The sequence below is a fragment of the Melospiza melodia genome, chromosome 19 (assembly GCF_035770615.1).
Source record: "Melospiza melodia melodia isolate bMelMel2 chromosome 19, bMelMel2.pri, whole genome shotgun sequence".
NCBI lineage: Eukaryota > Metazoa > Chordata > Aves > Passeriformes > Passerellidae > Melospiza > Melospiza melodia.
The window spans coordinates 3,442,992-3,462,197 of NC_086212.1; the positions used below are offsets into that span (position 1 = coordinate 3,442,992).

The following is a 19,206-nucleotide window of genomic DNA, read 5'->3' on the forward strand; positions in this document are numbered from 1 at the left end:
CTGCCAAATGCCCAAAGTTTGCAGCGACACGTGCTCAGCTCTGCACCAGGACCTGCCCAAGGTGAGCAGGGACAGAGGCAGCAGTGATGGGGACACTGGGTGGGAGAGCTGCCTTCCCAGCCTCAGACACACTGCAATTCCCCATGGGAAGAGGATTCAGAGAAAACACAACCTAATGAGGTGCTGTTTTAGCCCTGGCTCCATGCAGGAATTCCATCTCCTCCCAACAGTGGTGGATTTGCAGCTCTCAGCTGGGCACGGGCAGCTGCAGCACAGAGCAGCCTGTGCTCCTGCCCTAGATATTCCTGTGGCCCATTTAAGGAGCCCAGGTGTGCAAGAGCCCAGAAAGCCCCAGGGCTGTGAGCACACCTGGAGCCCTCCCTCTCTCCCTCCCTGACAAGCTGCAAGGCCCTGGGTTCATCTGGCTCTGCTCTGGCTGTCCGTGTGCACCAGATTTCCTCCACTGCTCCAGTCGCCATCCTGGCGTAACAAATTAAAAAGGAACATATGTCAGGATTAAGTGCAGCTGATGATTTCTTCTTTCTGGAGAGGAAAAAGAGCCAAGTGAGACGATGGGAGAAGAGGCCAAGAAAAAAATCTGGGGTCTCAAGTGATGCTCAGAGAGGTCCCACTCCTGCATTCCCAGCTCTCGCAGCACATTTCAGAGGGGCAGTTTCAACACCAGCTCCAGACAGATCTCATCCTAATTATTTTCTTTAAAGAAGTCTTTCCACCTGTGGTGTTTAGTACAAAGAGCGTTGCTGTGACAGGTAACCTCAGCATTTACTAGCACTATCAACTCTATAAAGAAACTGCTTTATTAATCTCTTCATGCCTGTGGGCTTGAGAAAAGGGAAAAGGCAGAAGAAAAAAAAAAAAAAAACAGCAACAAGTTAGGGAGTATCTCAACTACACTGGAATTTAAATCAATCCCTACATTCCTTTGGCAATTAGAGAATAAACTAAGTGATGAAAAAGAAGTAAAACCAGTGCTTGAGGAGAACTGGATGTTACCTTCCCCAAAAAAGCAAGATTAGGAAGTGGAGATGAGTGACAGTAAGGCAGACAAACACAAATTGTCTCCTCTTCATCCTCTTCCCAAAGCTCAAAATATAATTCAAGGCAGTTTCAGGAGGTGCTCCCCTCTGCTCAAGAGAAAGCCTTGATCTAGATTCCCTGGCAGAGCCATGGATTTGCTGAGAGCAAGGGAAGAGAGGAAGAGCCACTGCTACAGAGCAGAAAATGGGGATGCTTGAATTGAATTTACACTGCAGTGTCTGCATGGGCACAATTTAGTCCAGTCACCCCCGTGAGAGCACATTCCTGATGCACAGGTAGGATTCCCCTTGGTTCCACGGCACGAGAGTTAAGGAGGAAGGATGAACTGTGGAGTGATTTTGGAGCTGTCATTTGTAAATAAGCTGCAAAGAGTCAGAATTGTGTCTCACCAAGCCATGTGCCAGACTCGAGCTCTCCAGCTTTCTGCAGAAGTCAAACAGTGAAATATTTTGGAAGAAATAAGAGAAAACTACATTAAGCATGAGACAGCCCTGCAACACAGCAGCTATGCCCAGGTAAGGGTTTGCTTTTCCCTTTGGCAGCTTGCAGGACACAGAACGGGCTCAAAATCAGACCCTGTCAACAAAGCTTTTACCATGAAGTGGTTATATTGCAAAGCTGTAAATTAACAAAGATGGTTTTTGAGTAAAAGGGTTTGCCCAGTGGTTCAGTCTTAGGAGGCAAAGCATGTCATGATTTCAGACAGAAAGAAGAAGTTTAATCAAAGCAAATGTTTTCGACTTTCTTCTGGAACAGGCAGAACATACTCATAACCTAAAAGGCCTCTCCTCACCCCAAAAAGTTAAAACCTCCAAATTCATCCCTGCCTCTTGAGAGCAAGGGACTGGAGAACTGTCCCAGTAACAACAGCCAAGGTCAGGTCTGTGGGAATCTATAAAATCAGAGGGTTTTAGGAAAACTGCAGAAGACAGGCTTCAGATGCAGCAGAATTGTTAGTAGAGCTAAAAGCAACAGTTATGAGGTAAGTCAGCCTTGCCAGAGTCAAGATCCAGCAGGAGAAATTCTTTGGTCACCCACGAGCCAGGTCTGAGCTTATTCCAGAGCCAGTGGACAAACAGACACCCCAAAGGGGATGCAGCCCACCCCAAAACATCCCTCAAAGCAAGGGAGATCAGCCACACCTCTCTTTCCTCTGCCCCTGCCACCTCAGGTGAGCACTTGGCATGGATTACAGACCACCTACAAGTCAGCAAAATGAGCCCTTCCTACAAACAGTCCTGGGACCTTCTTCCCCCACTGTTTACATGGATTTAGACAGAGCAATGCCAAAGTTGGCTAAATGGATAGAGAGGCCACTGGAAAGAGGGAAAAGAAGGAGGGCCAGACCTTTAACAGCCCCCTCTGACCAAACTGTTCTATGCTGTGCAAGCAGCTCCATGCCTCATGCTGGAGGGCAGGCCAGGGACTGCCCCAGCCCAGCCCTGACGTCCCCAGTGAGGAGGAGGAGGAGGATGTGCTGCAGTTGGCTCCTCACAGGGTCCCTGTTGATCATCTGAATGCAGACGAGAGGCAGCATCAGTGTAACCTGACCTGATAATGTAAATAGGGTGAAATGAAATATGGTTCGCCACCTCCCCAGCTTTGGCGAATGTTTATTTTGAATAACATGCTTATCTGCTCCAACTGCTCACCATCTGTTTTCAGTCTCCACCAAGCTAATATTTTTCACATTTAGGAACTGAGAAATGGGAAGAATTACATTTAAATTTTATTAACATCTTTCCTCCGCTCCAAGGTTGCCTTTCCCTCCCCTTGATGGCTCTAAGCCATCTGTAGAGCACCTTTGCAGTTCTCCAAGGCATGCAGATGAGAGGTGATCTACATGCAAAGCAAGAGCATCATTACTCAGGCTTCCAGAAGAAGCCATTTACTGCAATTCCCCCCTCACCTGCTTCCAGACAGCTTTCCCCAAGCTCAAACTCCAATCACATCGTCAAGGGAGCAGTAATATTTTATCTTTTTGCAGCATTGCTGCATCAAAAAGCGATGGAGAGGGGAGATAAGCATCAGGAACAAGGCAGCCAACACAGCAGCTTTCAGAAAAAAAGGATGGTTGGGTCTGTCCCAATTTGGAGGAGAGTGAGATACTGGGAGGTCTGTAGTCAGGATGACTTCTCTCTACAAATATTGACATTTATTTGCTTGTGGGGTGGTTTCTAGAAGTCTTTCTTTGCTTGAGTCAACAAAAGGTGATTTACAACCAGCACTGGGGGACACGAGCGTGTGGCACAACCAGGTCACCAGCAAGGGCTGGTCACAGGACGTCCCTGTCCATCCTCCTCCTCCATGCCATGCAGTTGGCCAAGATGCTCCTCCAGGAGCAGTGCCAGTGGGTAACTCATGTCCCTGCACAGATATTTCTCCACTCCATGTGATCAGCCTATTTTTACCCCGTTTAGCTCGGGTTTATGGCACATCCCAGCTCCTGAGCTGTAAGAGCTGTGGGAGGGGAGAGGGCTAGGCACCTCTCAGGAGAGCCTTGCATCACACAGGAGGGAGCTGCTGAGCCTGGGAGAGGCATTTTATAAATCAAAAATAAACGCGTGTATCTCCATTGCCATCTAGTCCTCTCCCACACACAGCTGTTTCACTTTAAATCTCAATTCAATGTGAAACTCAGATAGAAGGAACTTGAAAGAGCAAAGTATGTTATCGTTCACAAGCAGTCCAGAAAGCAGTTAATAAGGGAAATAAGATTAATAATTTATTCCTGAAGGCAGACTGCAGATCTTTATCCGTCTTGCCCTTCAGTGATTTTTATAAAATCCTATTAATGTGCCTGGCTCTAGGAACTCAGCAGTAGCACAGGTTGGATTTGGGGCAGCTCCCAGGCAGACAAGGCGGCGGCAGCTCCAGCTCTGCCTGTGCCATGGCCGTGTCAGACCCAGCAGCACAAAGCTGCCTGCAGGGCATCCCTGCCTCCTGAGCCTTCCTCTGGGGCCAGGACTCAGGCCAGGACCAAACCCTGGATGTGGGGTTCACCCCACAAACTATCACATCCAACACAGAATCACAGAATTTCTAGGTTGGAAGAGACCTTTAAGATCATCGAGTCCAACCCATGTTCTAACACCTCAACTAGATCATGGCACCAAGTGCCACACTCCCTACAGCTGTGGTACATCCAGCCCCCAAACTCATCGTGCTTCTAAAGGAACACAAACACCCTGCTGTGGTAATCCCCACTCTCCTGCTCTCTTTCCATGAAGGAGGCAGGGAACAGCTACCCTGACAGCCATTTCCACCCAGGAGCTGTAGCTGCTCTAGCACCACCACAGCCATTCCCTTCCCACACCACTAGCAGCCCTACAAGTAAATTTTGGGGACCCTTGATGTCCCTGGCAGCAGCTTTTGCTCATCACTGTCTCAAAGGGATGCTGTGAGCTCTGCCAGGGAGCCCGAGGTGCCCTGGGGCATGGAACCCTCCTCATCCTCACCAGCTGATTGCTCTGCCCTCCTCAGAGACAGCCACACACTCCTGGAATATAGCCCAGGAGAAAACATTCCTGGAAACCAAGGCCTGCATTGCAGTTTTAGGATAGGAAGCACTTTGGGACTGAGGGGAGTGATGCAGCCTCCCCAAACCACCCCTTTGGCTGGGTTATAACCTGGGACAGGGCACTCGTTCAGCAAAGCCAGAGTTCCTCACTAATTCATTTGCTTAGATACTGCTAAGTATTTTGGTAATTTTTCATTAATTCCTTGTTCCATTTAACATCATAAAATCAAGACTATTTTTTTTTTAAATCACCCACTCCCATAACAATATTAAGCAATATTTCCTCCTCCACACTATTTACTCCTTGGGCTAAAGCACTGGGAATGAAAAATGAAAGCAGCTACAGATATCAAACGGGCAATTATCACAATCATGGCAAAAAATTGACGTCTTAAAAGTCTCAGCACTGCTCTCCAAAGCCTCTGACTCTGAGCAGAACAACAGTGGCGGGAGCAAAGTTTCCAGATGGGAACATCTGTGTCTCATTTGCCTCAGGGAAGAAAACACCAGCAAGATTAACGGCTCCCGAGGCTGGTGGAGCCCAGACACAACATGTACTGAAGGGATACCATGGAGAAAGGCTTGGAGCAACAGCCTGCTAGCAAAGATCGGGTGGTTTTATTTAATATTTATTCTACAGGGCTTCTACATGTGGGGAAGATGTCAGGGCAAAACACAGCTTGGGTTTTGCTTGTTGTAAATGTTGTGTGGAGTGGAAGTAAGATTTAATTATGCTTGTATTAAAAAAAAAAATAAAATAAAAGCAGCACTTTTACCATCTCAGCTATTTTTAGACAGAAAAATTAATTTTAGAGTTGGCTTTAAGGGGTTACACTCCTAAAAGGTCTGAAATTGCTCCCTGCCCAGAGCATCAAGGCCATGGATTCGCCCCTCTGGGGCCCAGTGAACACCAAGTTTACACCAGAGAGTAAGAAGTGATCCAACAAGTGGGAAACTCATGGTTGAATGACCAAGTCTCCCCTGGCAGTGGCAGTAAAAACCTGTTTTCCTTAGGAGCATTCCTCAAATTCTGCCACAGTTTAGGGACCACATTTCCCAAGGTGGGCAGGCCTATAATCCACAGGTTATACACAAGAACAACTGAGCACTGTAATTTTGAGAGTGCAAATCTGTTTTTCATTCTGCCTAGGCTAAACACCATGGAGTAAATAAAGCTGGAACTTTTGTACCTGTAAAATTTTGGGAGGTCCAAAAGAGGGGAAACACAGTGAAACAAGCTCTAAGTTTAGAAAGCATTTTCCACCTTAACAGAGGCTTCGAGACAGCCTTTAGGACATGATTTTATCTAGCCCTCATAAATCCTTTTAAAACTTGGACTGCTGGCCATTTAACAAGCAGCTCCACCCTTCTCCTGCTCTCCAGATGAAACACATTCACATTGGGCTCCATTTTGTTCCCTCCTTCTCCAACCCAGCAGCACCAGCAAAGCAGCAGAGCCTGGGGAACCGTGGTTAATTGGCATCCTCTAATTACTAATTAGCTCCAAGGGGCTCTCTGCAGCTCCAAATAGTCAATGGGAATGCATCCACTGATTTAAACAGGCTTGGGAAAAGCAGAGCTGCTGGAGCAGGCTCTGAGGAGTGACCCAGGGAACCCACAGCTCCCCAAGGAGGATCCAGCACGGGGCCACCACCACTGCAGCCCTTCCTGGGCTTCTCAGGAATGGCTCAGGGAGGGTTACAGGGTTCTCTCCTCCAAGGGGAGCATTCCCAGGGGTTCTGGCTGCTCTGCAGCTTCTCCTGCTCCTCTCACACAGATGCTGCAATTTGAGGTGTCCGGGCAGCGTTTGTGGTTTAAAAATCCATCCTAAGAGATTTAAGGCACAAATTCATCCCAACACCACCCCACAAACCCCATTTAGGACCCTGAGCCTCCTCTCTGCATGACTTTACCAGAAGAGCTGAGGAGAGGGCAATGTGCACAGAGCAGAGCCAGCAGGAGCTGACGGCCGCCAGTGCAGTGAGGCCGCAGCTCCCACCCTGCAGCACTGCCCTGCTCCCTGCTCAGCTGCCCCAGCAAATCCAGGGCAGCACTGCAGCTCTGGCATCCCCATGGCTCCCCCAGGACAGCCCCTTCCCAAGGGAACCCTGCAGCTCCTGCACTGTGAGCCTGGCTCATCCCAAAAGTGATGGTCACCAGGTGAGCCAGCCTCCTTTTTCACTGCCTGGTGTGTCACGGCCCAGCTCTCAGTTTCAGCAGGAAAACTTGTGGAAAAGGAGGACATTTTCTAGCCATAAGAACTTGAGGAGGTGCTGAGAAGGATGCTGTTTCTGGGTCAGCACAGTGAGCCCCTTTGCTGAAAGCTTCCCAGTCCCACTGTGCTCACTGCAGGATGAATCCCTGCCTCTCCAAGGAGAATAATTTTGGGATTTTCCTCTGAGGTAAGCATCCCATTGAGCAGAGGCCACTGCACTGCCTGGTGCATTTTTAACCCTAAGCAGCTGAGGGATGGTGTGATACCCCTTACCACAGTGCCAGGTGAGCTCAGACCCCAATCCCACAGCTCCTGGCACTGCAGATCCTGCCCACCTCTGTGCCTCTGCTCCCAGTTAGCTGCTGGGAATAAGTTTGGGCACACACAGGACCAGTTCCTACAGGGATGTACAAAAGCTCCCACAGATTGTTATGAGGGCAGCAAGGTTTACTCCAGTATTTTGTCATCAGAGAACCCAGAAATCCTTCAGGAGAGACAGCCTTGTCTGTGCAAATCCTTTCCTCAGGATCCCTGAGATCCACAGTGTTCCTGCCTCACTGGATCACAAACACAGGCACTGCCCATGACTTGGACAGGTCCCCATCCCACACTGACACACTCCAGGGATCTGCACAGCAGGGTAGAGACAGCCTGGAGCACCTTGGGAGTTCAAGCAACACAAGGAAAAAAGGGAACAGCCTGAAAAATCATTAAATCTTTCAAAATAAAAGGATGAAATCAAACCCACCTTAAAATCACCCAGTGACTGAAGATTGGGAGCTTTAAACCCGATTACTAAAGACATACAGGAGGAGTTTAAAGTCAAGCTTTAAAACATTTCAGAAGACATCCCTCTTGCTGTCCTCCATCTTCCAAACACTGCTGCTTGATGGTTTGGTGCCCAGCATTATAAATAAACCTTAAAACCAGCACTGACCTCAGAAAACAACCAAATCTGGATTTCTTAGAGCATCTTCATCAATCATGAGTATCACTGGGCTAATGAGAACAGGAACAGCAGCTCTGGGGGTTAGGAGCAGGGGTATCCAGTGAGTAGAGAGTACTCCAAATGAGTAAAGCACAAACTGGGATATAAAAAGTCTCTGCATACCAGGCAGACACAAAGCAGCAGTGCTAGCAGCTCAAGCACCACTACCAATAACTGTAAATAACAGCAATTAAAATAAAAAAAAAGCAAGGTCACTTCTGAAAGAAGTGAGATTTCAAGGCAGAAAGCCACATTTAATCCATAACAACCAACGTGACCGCAGAGAGGCACAAATAATACCAAGGACATCCAAAGCTATTACAAAAGTCTGTATTAAAATAGGGAAAAAAAAAAACCAAACTAAGAACAAACCTGTTTGTTAAGCACAGACCAGGTACAAATCCTGACCATCTGGAGAAGGAAGCAATCCAGAAACTCATAGTCAGATGGGCCAGTTTAGATGAAAACAATGGTCATTTCAGCAAAAAACAAAACAGAAACCAAATCCAGTGCAAAACAAACCACTAACCAAGTTCTACCACAAACCCAAAATGAAGCAATCAAGGAAGGATGCAGAAAAACATCCCCCTTGGGTCCCTGAAGTCATAGCATTTCCAAATATAAAGCAGACTCTAACACAGAGTCTCTCTTCTCCAGACGGAGGCTGAAGAGCAGGAGCTCAGCACTGCCAGCCAGCCCAGGGCTAAAGCTCCACCAGGCTTTATCCAAAACCAGGCAAGCTGTCCAAGAAATCAAGGAGGAACTTGGGAAAGATTTGAGAAATCTCTTTCATCCTCACTATTTACAAGGGGACTCCATCCCTCTGTCGGTGTCTGCAGGGAAGGGTGACAGCAGGGACAGACTCTGCTCTGTGGGGACAAAGGAATGGGCAGGAACTGATGCCCAGGAAGTCACACCTGAATGTTAAAAACTTCTTTACTCTGTGGGAATGCTCAAAGGGGGCAAATATCCCCCTCACTGGAGGTGTCCCAGAACTGCCTGGACACAACCCTGCGCCACATATTCTGGGATGACCCACCCTGAGCGTGTGTGAGCAGGAGTGTCCCTTGTCCCACAGCCAGGCTGGCTCTCCCAGGCAGCCCTGGCACTGCTGCCCACACCAACACCCTCAGAGTGCCCTGCTGATATGGCTGGGGTAGCCAAGGCTCACTAATGAGTCCCCAGCTCCCTGGCTCTGGGCAGAGCTCACTTCATTCACTTGGGCGCTAAGTGCATTCAGTGCTGCCCAGCTAATAGTCCCTGCCATCACTGGCACACACAGGAGCCCTGCCAAGATGACAATTCTGCCTCTTAAAAACAGTCCTCACACCACTACACAAATGGCTCTTCCTCTGTGCCCCAAGCCTGTGGGAAATTTCCACCATCCCCAGAGCTGGAAGCACAACAGGAACACACTCGGGGGTGTTTTGGAGGGGTGTGGGGGTCTGATGGTGTAGAGGGGTCCTCGCACACCTGGAGCCCCAAGAGCCAGCATTTCCTGCAGAGTCCAGGCACAGAGAGATCAGGATGCACAGGAGAACCATCAAAGTTCAGTGTTTAGAATCATGGAATGGCTTGGGTTGGATGGGACCTTGAAGATCACTCTGTTCCAAACCCCTGAACATCTTCCACCAGACCAGGTCACTCCGAGCCCTGTCCAAGTGGAACATGGACACTGCCAGAGATGGGGGACCCACAGCTTCCTGGTCTGTTTAATCCCAGCAGAGATGGAGGCACAGCAGTGGCTGTTTTCTGTGTGCCTCCTTCCCCTCCCTCTCGTGGGCAGCAGAGGTGGAGAATTTCCATGGATAACCTCTGGAGATTCAGTGGTGCACAGGGACTGGAGAGGCAAGGCTGGCTCAGCTGCTGCTGCACTCCCTTTCAACCCATCACACAGCAACACAGCACAGACAAGACTTCCCAATTCATCATTCTTAGGGCTGTCCTCAGGTAATCACCAGTAACCTTCCTTAACCTGCTCCCCTAGAGCACAGGGGAAAGACAAAAACACAAAAAGCTCAAAACTGCGAGGCCAGGGCACAAATGAAGGCAGCAAACTCCCAAGTTTGTTCTAAACTGCCATTTTCCTTCCCTGGTCACAGCAAAGCCTGTGACACCGTGCCTATAAATTTCCTCTAATGATGCAGCAGTGAGGCAGAGCCCCATCTGTGCCTGGGCACAGGTGAGACTTTTCACTATCGTGTAAGTGCAGGCTGCCTTTCAATTACACTCACCAGCCCATTAGGCAAATTAGATTTGCATATGAGAGGATAACTAGAAAGTCAAGAAATAGGCCCTGAAGGAAAATCCATTCTATGAGCTACATGTCCCTGGGAAGATGTGGACAGGGAGTTTGCTGTCCATCCCTTTAAGGGCTACTTTAGGTTTTCATGGTGTTCAGGTTTCTCTCAGTGCTGGCACGGGTTTGAGGACAGCCTCTCCACCAGGCAGAGCTGGAGCCAGACAAAGACATCTGTGTTCCCTGCAACCCCAGCTCCCTAAAAAGATGCCCATTTCTGCAGGGAAATGCATCATTTGCAGGTTCTGCCTTGCAGATTAAAATACTACTGGTGTGAGAGAATTTCAGTTGATCCCACCTGGGTTTCAATAATACATCACTGAAGTACAGAATTATTTCCAGCACCCTAAGAAGGTCCAGAGGGACCTGATACCCAGTGGTATGGCATTACACAGGTGTCCCATGTCACTGAGGACACTCATGTGGACTAAACAGTTCTGCTCAGGTGATTCTGAAGAATTCATCCGCCTGCACACACTTGGGTGTTTTTTTTTTTTTTTCCTGGTGAGTGTATGCAAAACAGAGACAACCTAGCTCATCTCCCAGAATCCAGATGGCACTTGCAAACCTTGTCTGTGTATCAAATGTTGTTTTTTAGATCAAGTGTCCCTGGTTGACAACACAGAACTTCACGATGCTATCTTTAGAGAGGCTTCTCTGCAAAGAAACACCCTTGGAGCATACGTTGCAGGAATATGCTAATGTGGCAGGGTGTTTTCAGTGGCCACAAATGGATCTGTTCCCGGCAGCTCAGACACCCCACAACAAGCTGAGACTGGCTGGAGATGAAGGGTCACCCAGCTCCCATGGAAAAGATGCACCAACAAGTTAAAAATTGCAGAGAAAGGTTAAATTACACCACTGGAGAGAGGCAGGGTGAGCTCACAGCAAGGGCACTCACACACAAGTGATGATTACCAAAAAAATCCTACTAAATGAGTGAGGGCAGCTCAAAACAGACAGCAAAGTCTGAAACTTTCCATTCCTTGACTTCTCCTACAAGTTTAGAGGTTCTTACCCTATTTCCTGTTCAGCTAACTGCAAGGATCTTATAAAAACCCAGTGATTTTTCTTCCTCAAGGTCTTCACTTCCTCCTCCACATCTCATGCAAAGATAAAAGCAGCACATGCAAAGTAAGTTCTTTAAAACCAACCCATTAATAAAGAACAAAACTCTACAAAACTTGCAGTCTGACATATTCCTGAGATGGTGATGTTATCTTTGATTAAAAAAATGGTAGCATTTGTTAAAAGAAAACACCAGCACCCCTCAAAAAACCCACCCTGAGTTGTTTTCTATTCTCCTCAGCTCCAAGAATAAGAATCATCACCTGCATGTGAAAAAGCATGAAAAAAACCCTGACTTATACACACTCCTCACTAAGCAGCAAAATGGCCTGACAAAAACCAAGGAAAAACAAAGAAAGCTGCAGAAACAGGTTATGGCACAGCTCAACCCTGGGATCAGAAGGTGACACCAACAGCACTGAGGTGGCAGAAATAACCCCTCATGCCCGCTGCTGAAAAGAACATTTCAGAACAGTGACATCAGGTAAAGCAGCAGCTTTTGAAAAAAGAAAGTGATCCAGGAGGTAGCTCCTTCCATATTGCAGGCGCTCACAGTAAACACCATATGGCCTGTTAATTTAATTAGGGAGAAGAAACCCCCTAAGTTTGAGATTTGACTTTGAAGGGTTTAAAACAAGTCTGAGGAAAATCACTCGAGATATTCCATGAGGTTGCTTTGCCTCCTTCTCCACCTTCTGACCTGCTGTACCTGGAGGTACAGGCCTGGTGCTACCCCAGGCTGCACAGCACCCCTAAAGAGCTGGAATTTAACATTTTTAGAAGTTCACAACCTTCCCCACCACTGCACCTGCACAGATGCCTCCCAGGAAGATCTGGGTGGTCACTGCCAGGCAGCCAAGCCAGGAGAGGGCTGGATCAGGAAGGAGGGACAGTAAATAAAGCAAGTACTTCAGCTGGACAATATTCTCAGCTAGCAAGCAGAATTTTTATTTCAAATCCTCACAATCTGCATTGGCAGGTCCCAGCTGCCAAAGACAGGATGCAGCTCGTGGTGAAGGTCAGCCTGACAAATGGTGGAGCACCGATGCTGGGACACAAAGCCTGAGGGCAGGTCCACTCCCCATCCATGAGTAAGTTTGCATCTGTAATATTGAGATAACCAACCAAGCTCCAAAGATTTTTGTATCTGAGCAAAATCTCAGTGCAGTGACTCTGTTTGCTAAATAAAATGTCACTCTCCATTATGGATATACCTTCCATGTCTCTGTGAGCAGAGAGGGACATTTCTAGGATCATTTCCAGCTGGAGGCTTGCTTTCCTGCATCTGTACCAGCATGGGACACTGCAGCACCACTGCCAGGTCTCTGCACAGACTGCTCAGTGCATCACCAGCAGGAATAGGACAGACCCCATGGAAGTGGCTGCTGGGGCACCACCAGGAATGCAAAGCCACAAAAGGTGATGGTGATTCCCTGAGGAATGGCCTCCCAAGCTGGAAGAGCTGAGGCTGAGGAGGCTCTGGTAGGGTCACACCTTCAGCAGCCCCTGAGGGCCAGGCAGCAGCAGGAACATCTCCATGGTGCTCCAAGGACCACCATCCCTCAGGAGCAGCTCTGGCAGGAGCTTCCAGCACAAACCCCACCAGCACAGCCTTGGGGGTCCCAGCTGGGTGAGGGAAACCCAACACTTCTCCAGAGGGGTGCAACCAACCTACCTCAGGCCTGGGTCAGAGCTTTGGCCCCCAGGCTGCCCAGGCAGGGGCACAGAGGGAAGCTCTGCCTGGTACCTCCAGGATGGGCACAGAGGAAAGCCCTGCCTGATGCCCCCAGGATGGGCACAGAGGGAAGCTCTGCCTGGTACCTCCAGGATGGGCACAGAGGAAAGCCCTGCCTGGTGCCCCCAGGATGGGCACAGAGGGAAGCTCTGCCTGATGCCCCCAGGATGGGCACAGAGAGCTCTGCCTGATGCCCCCAGGATGGGCACAGAGGGAAGCTCTGCCTGATGCCTCCAGGATGGGCACAGAGGGAAGCTCTGCCTGATGCCTCCAACAGGAGCACAGAGGGAAGCTCTGCCTGATGCCTCCAGGATGGGCACAGAGGGAAGCTCTGCCTGATGCCTCCAACAGGAGCACAGAGGGAAGCTCTGCCTGATGCCTCCAGGATGGGCACAGAGGAAAGCCCTGCCTGATGCCTCCAACAGGAGCACAGAGGGAAGCTCTGCCTGATGCCTCCAGGATGGGCACAGAGGGAAGCTCTGCCTGATGCCTCCAACAGGAGCACAGAGGGAAGCTCTGCCTGGTGCCTCCAGCAGGGGCACAGAGGGAAGCCCTGCCTGATGCCCCCAGAGAGCTCTGCCTGATGCCTCCAGGATGGGCACAGAGGAAAGCCCTGCCTGATGCCCCCAGCACAGGCATGAGCTGCCACCCTCCTCTTCTCCTGGCTGGCACAAAGTGGGTCAGGGCTGCGTGGGCTGGTGGCACATCACAGGATGTGACCCACCTGTGCTCCCACAGTGCCTCTGAGGAGCAGGGACATTTCCCAGGTAGGGCAGCAAGGGATGCTCCCTCCCTCCCTCCTCCTCTTACCAACTGCAGCCCATCTTGTCTTGAGGAAAACCCAGGATTGCTCCATGCCAGCACTACCTCAGAGGATATTTTAGGAGGTTTGGACTTCCATGGAACCTGCTGCCCTGTAGATAAATCGTACCAGGAGAAAATCACATTGCTCCTAGAAATTTGTAGCCTCAGTTGGCATGGAGTTTCTCCTTGGCTCCTCTCAACAGCTGACTATACTCACAAATTAACATCCCACTTGTTTAATTGTGTTTTCCTTTCCTATCCAGACCCAGGCAGGGATCTGTGTGTCCCTTTAATAGGTGTGTCACAGCAGTATGCCAGAGTTCCCCATTTTCTAGTTTAAAAAAAAAAGCCAAAAAACAAGCCCAAACCCAGATGACAAAACATCTAAAGCCCAGCAGACTTCTTCCTGCTAGCAAGGAAACCTCCTCTCAGGACACTGCAAAGATTTAATTTACTACCAATTGCCCTCTGGTTATTTTACATTTATGGGGTGGGGGCTGAAGAAAGGAAGAAAGCAGAGAGGGTGTAATTAGCTTTGCTTGTAAAATGTTCATCCCAGTTGTAACAGCAACTGGAGCCTATCGGGGGCTTAATAGATTTCAGGGTTTTGTTGAAGCTGAAGGGTCTGTGTGGGGTGGGGGGGAAAGGCTAGGAATAAAAAAAAAGGGGAAAATATATATATATAAAAAAAAAAAAATCAATAAGTGGATCCTACATCTTGCCACAGCCCCATATGGAAGTAATCAAGCACAAGGGTGGCAGCTGGGGCCAATAACAGTCACCTGCAGTTGAGGGACGTGGGGGTTTGGGATGGGTTTTTAATGCTAATTTCCTGGAGGAACAATGCGGGAGCGGGCGCGGAGCGGCTGAATGGGGAGCAGCGGAACAATGGCTGCACCTGGCGCTGCGGGCAGCGCACGGCGCGGCAGCGCCCGGCACATCTGTTCACACAATGCCCTCCCCCTGCAACAGGTCCGAGCTGCAGCCCTCCTCATCCTCCCTCCACATCCCTTAGCCGCACTTTTGGGGCTTTCCAGGGTTTTTTTGGTTTGTTTCTTGGTGAAAGGGATGGTTGCACAGCATCCCGCCAGCAGGTTGCGGCATCCCGCTGCTACAGACGAGGAGAGGAAGGAAAACTGACTCTTGGCTTTGAAGATCTGCAAGTGTTGGTTCTTCTAAATGGTTCTTCTGGCCACCTGTGAGTGTCCCCCTTCAATAGCCCAAGTGGTGCTGCAGGCAGCAGAGATGGGAATCCTGCAGGCAGCAGAGATGGGAATCCCGCGGCCGGCAGCGCGCCGAGGAAATTCAATACGCATTATTCTAAAACCTTCAGCTTAGCTTATAAAAATGCCACTGCCCAGCCCAATAAAAGGCATGATAGTTACACTTTAAAATGCTTTGAAACCTCTGAAATCGCTATTGTCCTGTTGGACATAAGCTGCTGACACACAAAGCTGTGCTAAGGTCAAGGTCCTGCCTCAGAAAATTGCTTGCAGACCCAGGAACTGAACCCAAGCCTCTCTGTACTGCACTTTAACTGTGGGATCACTGCTCACCATTTCTTCCTGGCTGCTGCTCCTGCTCTAAACAAAGGTTTTTCCAGCCATTCCCTGAAAGCTGCATGAATTAAGGCAGTCTCCATCATAAAAATAAAAGTTGAACAGACTCCCAGAGACCTGCAGTGACGCTGCCCCCGGGGACTGCTCTGGAGTGTCTGTCGAAACACATTTCATACCTAGCTCCTAACAAGCAATCAGATATGGAAATAGTCACTAGATAAAGGCAAGCTTACAATCCAGCCCAGAACAAGTATGGATAAGCCAGCTCTTATAATGGGAAAAAACCCAACAGGCAACAGATTATGACCATCTTCTGCTCAGATTTAAAAACTAGCCAGCACTGACTTAAATCTGCTGCATGTGCCCAAGTCCTCAAATGACTGTGTTCAGCTCTCCAGCTATACTATAAACATCACACATACATGTCAAACAAATCTTGTTTTTTGTCCAAACCTTAAAAAAACAGATCTGGAAAAAACCAAGAGGCCACCTGGCTCCCCCATCCCATCCCATCACCGTGGGAGAGCGCTGCCTCCTGCTAAATGCTGCTGGTGGTTACTGCATTTATGGGTCAATTTGGGGACTGGAGGGCTGGTTGACTTGAAAACTCAGCTCCTGCAGTCAAACCACACAAACCTGTCAAACCAGTGATAACCTCTACAAGCCAAACTCCACTGAGGGTGATGCAAGACAAAGCTCTGTAAAGCAGCAGTAAAATCATTTGGGACTCACACTCCATGTGGCAGGAGAGGCAGCATTAAGTGAAATCCCACTCTCTTGGGGAGCCTGGTCCTATAAGACTGAGAAGAATAAATCAGAAAAAAAACCCAAACCCAACAGCTTAACCCAGGATTCACGTGAGCAAAGCTCCCTTTGCCTTGGCGGGTTTAAACAAGCCTCTGCAACACCAGCAGATGCAAGTTGCAAAAATAGCAGCATCTTGGAAGTGAGCAGGGGCTGTGGCTCCAGTCCCTGGGCAGAGCAGAGCCTGGCTTGGCATTTTCACTATTAAATGGAGTTTCTGCTCTTTTCCTGGGGGCATTCCCTGTGTAATAGAGTTCTCAGATTAACGATTTATTCTCCTTGCCTTTAGCAATTCTGCTCCTTCCTCAAACCCTTCAAATCCTTCTCTTGGCTTAGCTGCACTTTCCTGTTGGCAGTATTTGCTCAAACTGCCTTTGCTTTACTCTTTTTTCCTTGTTTCCCACACTGGAGTCTCTGAGCTTTGCATTATTTGTGTGTTTCTCTAACTGCTGGATGTGCTGGGCTACCTGGCTGTGAAAGGCACACAGTCATTGAGGTGAAGCCCAGGTAGTTCCAAAAATCAGACATTTTTTCCATATTAATAGTGAAAATAATGTCATACAGTGGACAATAGCGGGGGGGGGGTGGGGGGAAGTGTCTTCACTTGGATGTGCTGCACCATTTCTATAAAATTATTAGGTCTGGTGACAGAGTTTCAAGCCACCCTCTTCCCCAAAATACAACCACCTCTCTCATCTAAGCACTAGGCACCCTAATTCCTTTTTAAAAACAAAGGAGCCTGAGGAAAAAAAAGAAAGTTTCCTGCAGGGCTTGAGCAGGACTCTACTAAATGAGTTGTTTAATGGGCAAATCGTGCTGCCCTGATGCCGGCAGAACTTCCGTTTGCTTAATCAGGGCTCGACCCGCACGGAGACCGCAGAGCAGCTGCTCCAACACCCTGCACTGCCCTCACAAACCCGGGAAGGCTCCAGGAGAGCTGCAGCAGGGGAGCACTGCTCTTTGCTCCTAGATATTGCACACCCTGCATGGCTTTGCTGGGCATTTTTGGGGTTTCAGACTCCTTTGTGCTGGTGCACTTTGAGATTTTGAAGTGTGCGCACTCCTCCTGCCTCCTCTCCAGGGACACACCGGAGGTGTTTGGTGTGTATCTAGAAGCAGATTTATATTTTTTAAAGCCTCTACCCAAAAGCTTACATGCTGCAAAAGAAGGAAAACCATAGGGTGGCCCACAGAGTAGCCAAACTGACCAAGCACAGAGCTGCAGCCCAAGCACACTGGAGGGAGCCCAGCCAGGCTCTCCCTCAGGAAACCCCATCATTTGGCATGTTAAAAGCTAACCTGGACAAAGCAACACCAAAGGGAATCATCCTGCACCAGGCAGACCAGTAAATATTCCTCTCTCTTTTTCCAGCCTGACAGCAAGCAATGCTCAGCCACATTTCAGCTCCCCAAACTTTGAGTGCTGATTTTGGTGCATCTCCTGTGGCTGGGCAGGATTTCTCCAGCACATAAAAAGGACTGAGTATCATAGCACAAGAGCTGAGTGATGTAGGGAGCAGAAAAAGCTGATAATATTTGGGGGAGAAGCTTAAACATGCAACAGAGGGATCTCTACAAGCTACACCAGAGGGTCAGAGGAGTAATTTCAACTGCTGAACCTTCCCAAAAGACAGGGAGGGGGCAAAAGGGCAGGTTTAAACTAAATATGCAAGATCCAGTGATTACAATAGAAAAAGAGAAAATACAGCCTGTCTACAGCCAGACAGTGAAAATATATAGGGGAGGTGTGTTCTGGTATCACAAGATTGATCTGGGAGATTTAGATGCTGGGAGCATCAGTTGCTGCTCAAGGAGTGCAAAGACAAAAAGGGAGCAGCCTCTGACACAATGCAGAGAAGCCCTGAAAACACGGGGGAAATTAAGGAAATTTGGGAGCCAATGGAAGAAATCCACCTCTGCAGTTTACACCCCCCCAGCTTCAATACCAGCATGCAGAAAGCAGAGTGAACCTAGGCACAGCAGAAAAACACGTTCTGCTAAAACACACAAACCCCTTCCTGCATTGCCATTTCCCCAGAAAACGCCAAATCCCAGCCCTCTGCTCACGGAGGGGGTGGTGGGGGGGGGAAGGAATAAAAAAAAAAAAATACCCATTCCATAGCAACCCAGAACGAGCCGTACCGCAGCTCTCCTCGGAGAGAGTTTAGTGTTTTTTCAGCTGCAGAATGCTCGCATGCAGCCGGCTGGGCTATTGAAGTTTTCCCCAGCACTGCAGAGGAGCGAGGCAAGGCTGGCAGGGCGCTGCGGCCGCCGCTCCCCGCCTGTGCCCGTACCTGGGGCGAGCCGGAGCTCGCAGCTCTGCCCAGCCCGAACCTGGCAGGGCTCAGCACGCCCTGAGCATCCCCCCGAGCACCGCTCCGGGCAAACCGAGCGCCGCTTCAAAATAACCCCGTTCCTTGCTTACCCTAGCCAGCGAGGTTGCAAGGATCCAGCTGCTGTGCAATACACCTCGTTTCTTTCAAACAGAAAGAAAAGCGCTCTTCCTCCTCCTCCTCCGCCCGTGATCTTCGAGCGCAGCCGGAGCCCAGCCTGCCTTCTCCTTTCATTAGCTGGACATGTGTCAGGTCCCGCACATCTGCGATTTCTCACTGCCTGGAGCCGCCTGTCCGATTCCAGGGAAACACAGATGGATCCCAGATGGGAAGGTCCTGCCAAACAGACCAGCTCTCCACCTTGCCAGAATACCCAGCTTAGAGGCAACACACCCTCGGCTCGCTGCCTGCTCCCTGCCTGCGCCGCGCTGCTGCCAGGCTGCTCGCCAGCTGATGTCACCAGGCACACACCTACCAGCGCCTCGCCGCCCGCCTGACATTAACTTGTTAAATACACCGGATTTGTTTATGGCCGGCAGGAACAGCGAGGAAAAAGCTCCGCCACCCCCCTCCCCAGAGCCGCCTTTCACCGCAGCCTCTGCCCCAGCCCCGCGTTTGCAAACCGGGATGAGCTCGTGGTGAATTTTCCGAAGGTTTCCCCACGCACGTAAATCTTCGCTGCAAACTCTCTCCCCTCCCCGTCCCCAGCAAGGCAGAGTTTGCGGCGCTGGAAAACCGGCATGTGTTAGCAATTAGAAGCAACAACAAGATAACAAGATGCTGATGTTGCAAGGGTACCAAACGCGGACTGGAAAATTCAAA

General features: G+C 49.5%; 1 protein-coding gene across 6 annotated transcripts in view; it reads right to left on the reverse strand.

The window, feature by feature from the left end:
- Window positions 1-19,206, reverse strand: part of CBFA2T2 (CBFA2/RUNX1 partner transcriptional co-repressor 2) — a 60,736-nt gene that overhangs the window by 19,034 nt on the left and 22,496 nt on the right. Inside the window, exon 1 of one of the 6 annotated variants that reach the window (XM_063172158.1) lies at window positions 18,477-18,821. The exons of the other annotated variants lie outside the window; for them this stretch is intronic. The gene's annotated coding sequence lies outside the window, so the exon portion shown is untranslated. Of the gene's footprint in view, window positions 1-18,476; window positions 18,822-19,206 lie in introns of those variants that run through there. 6 annotated transcript variants of the gene reach the window in all.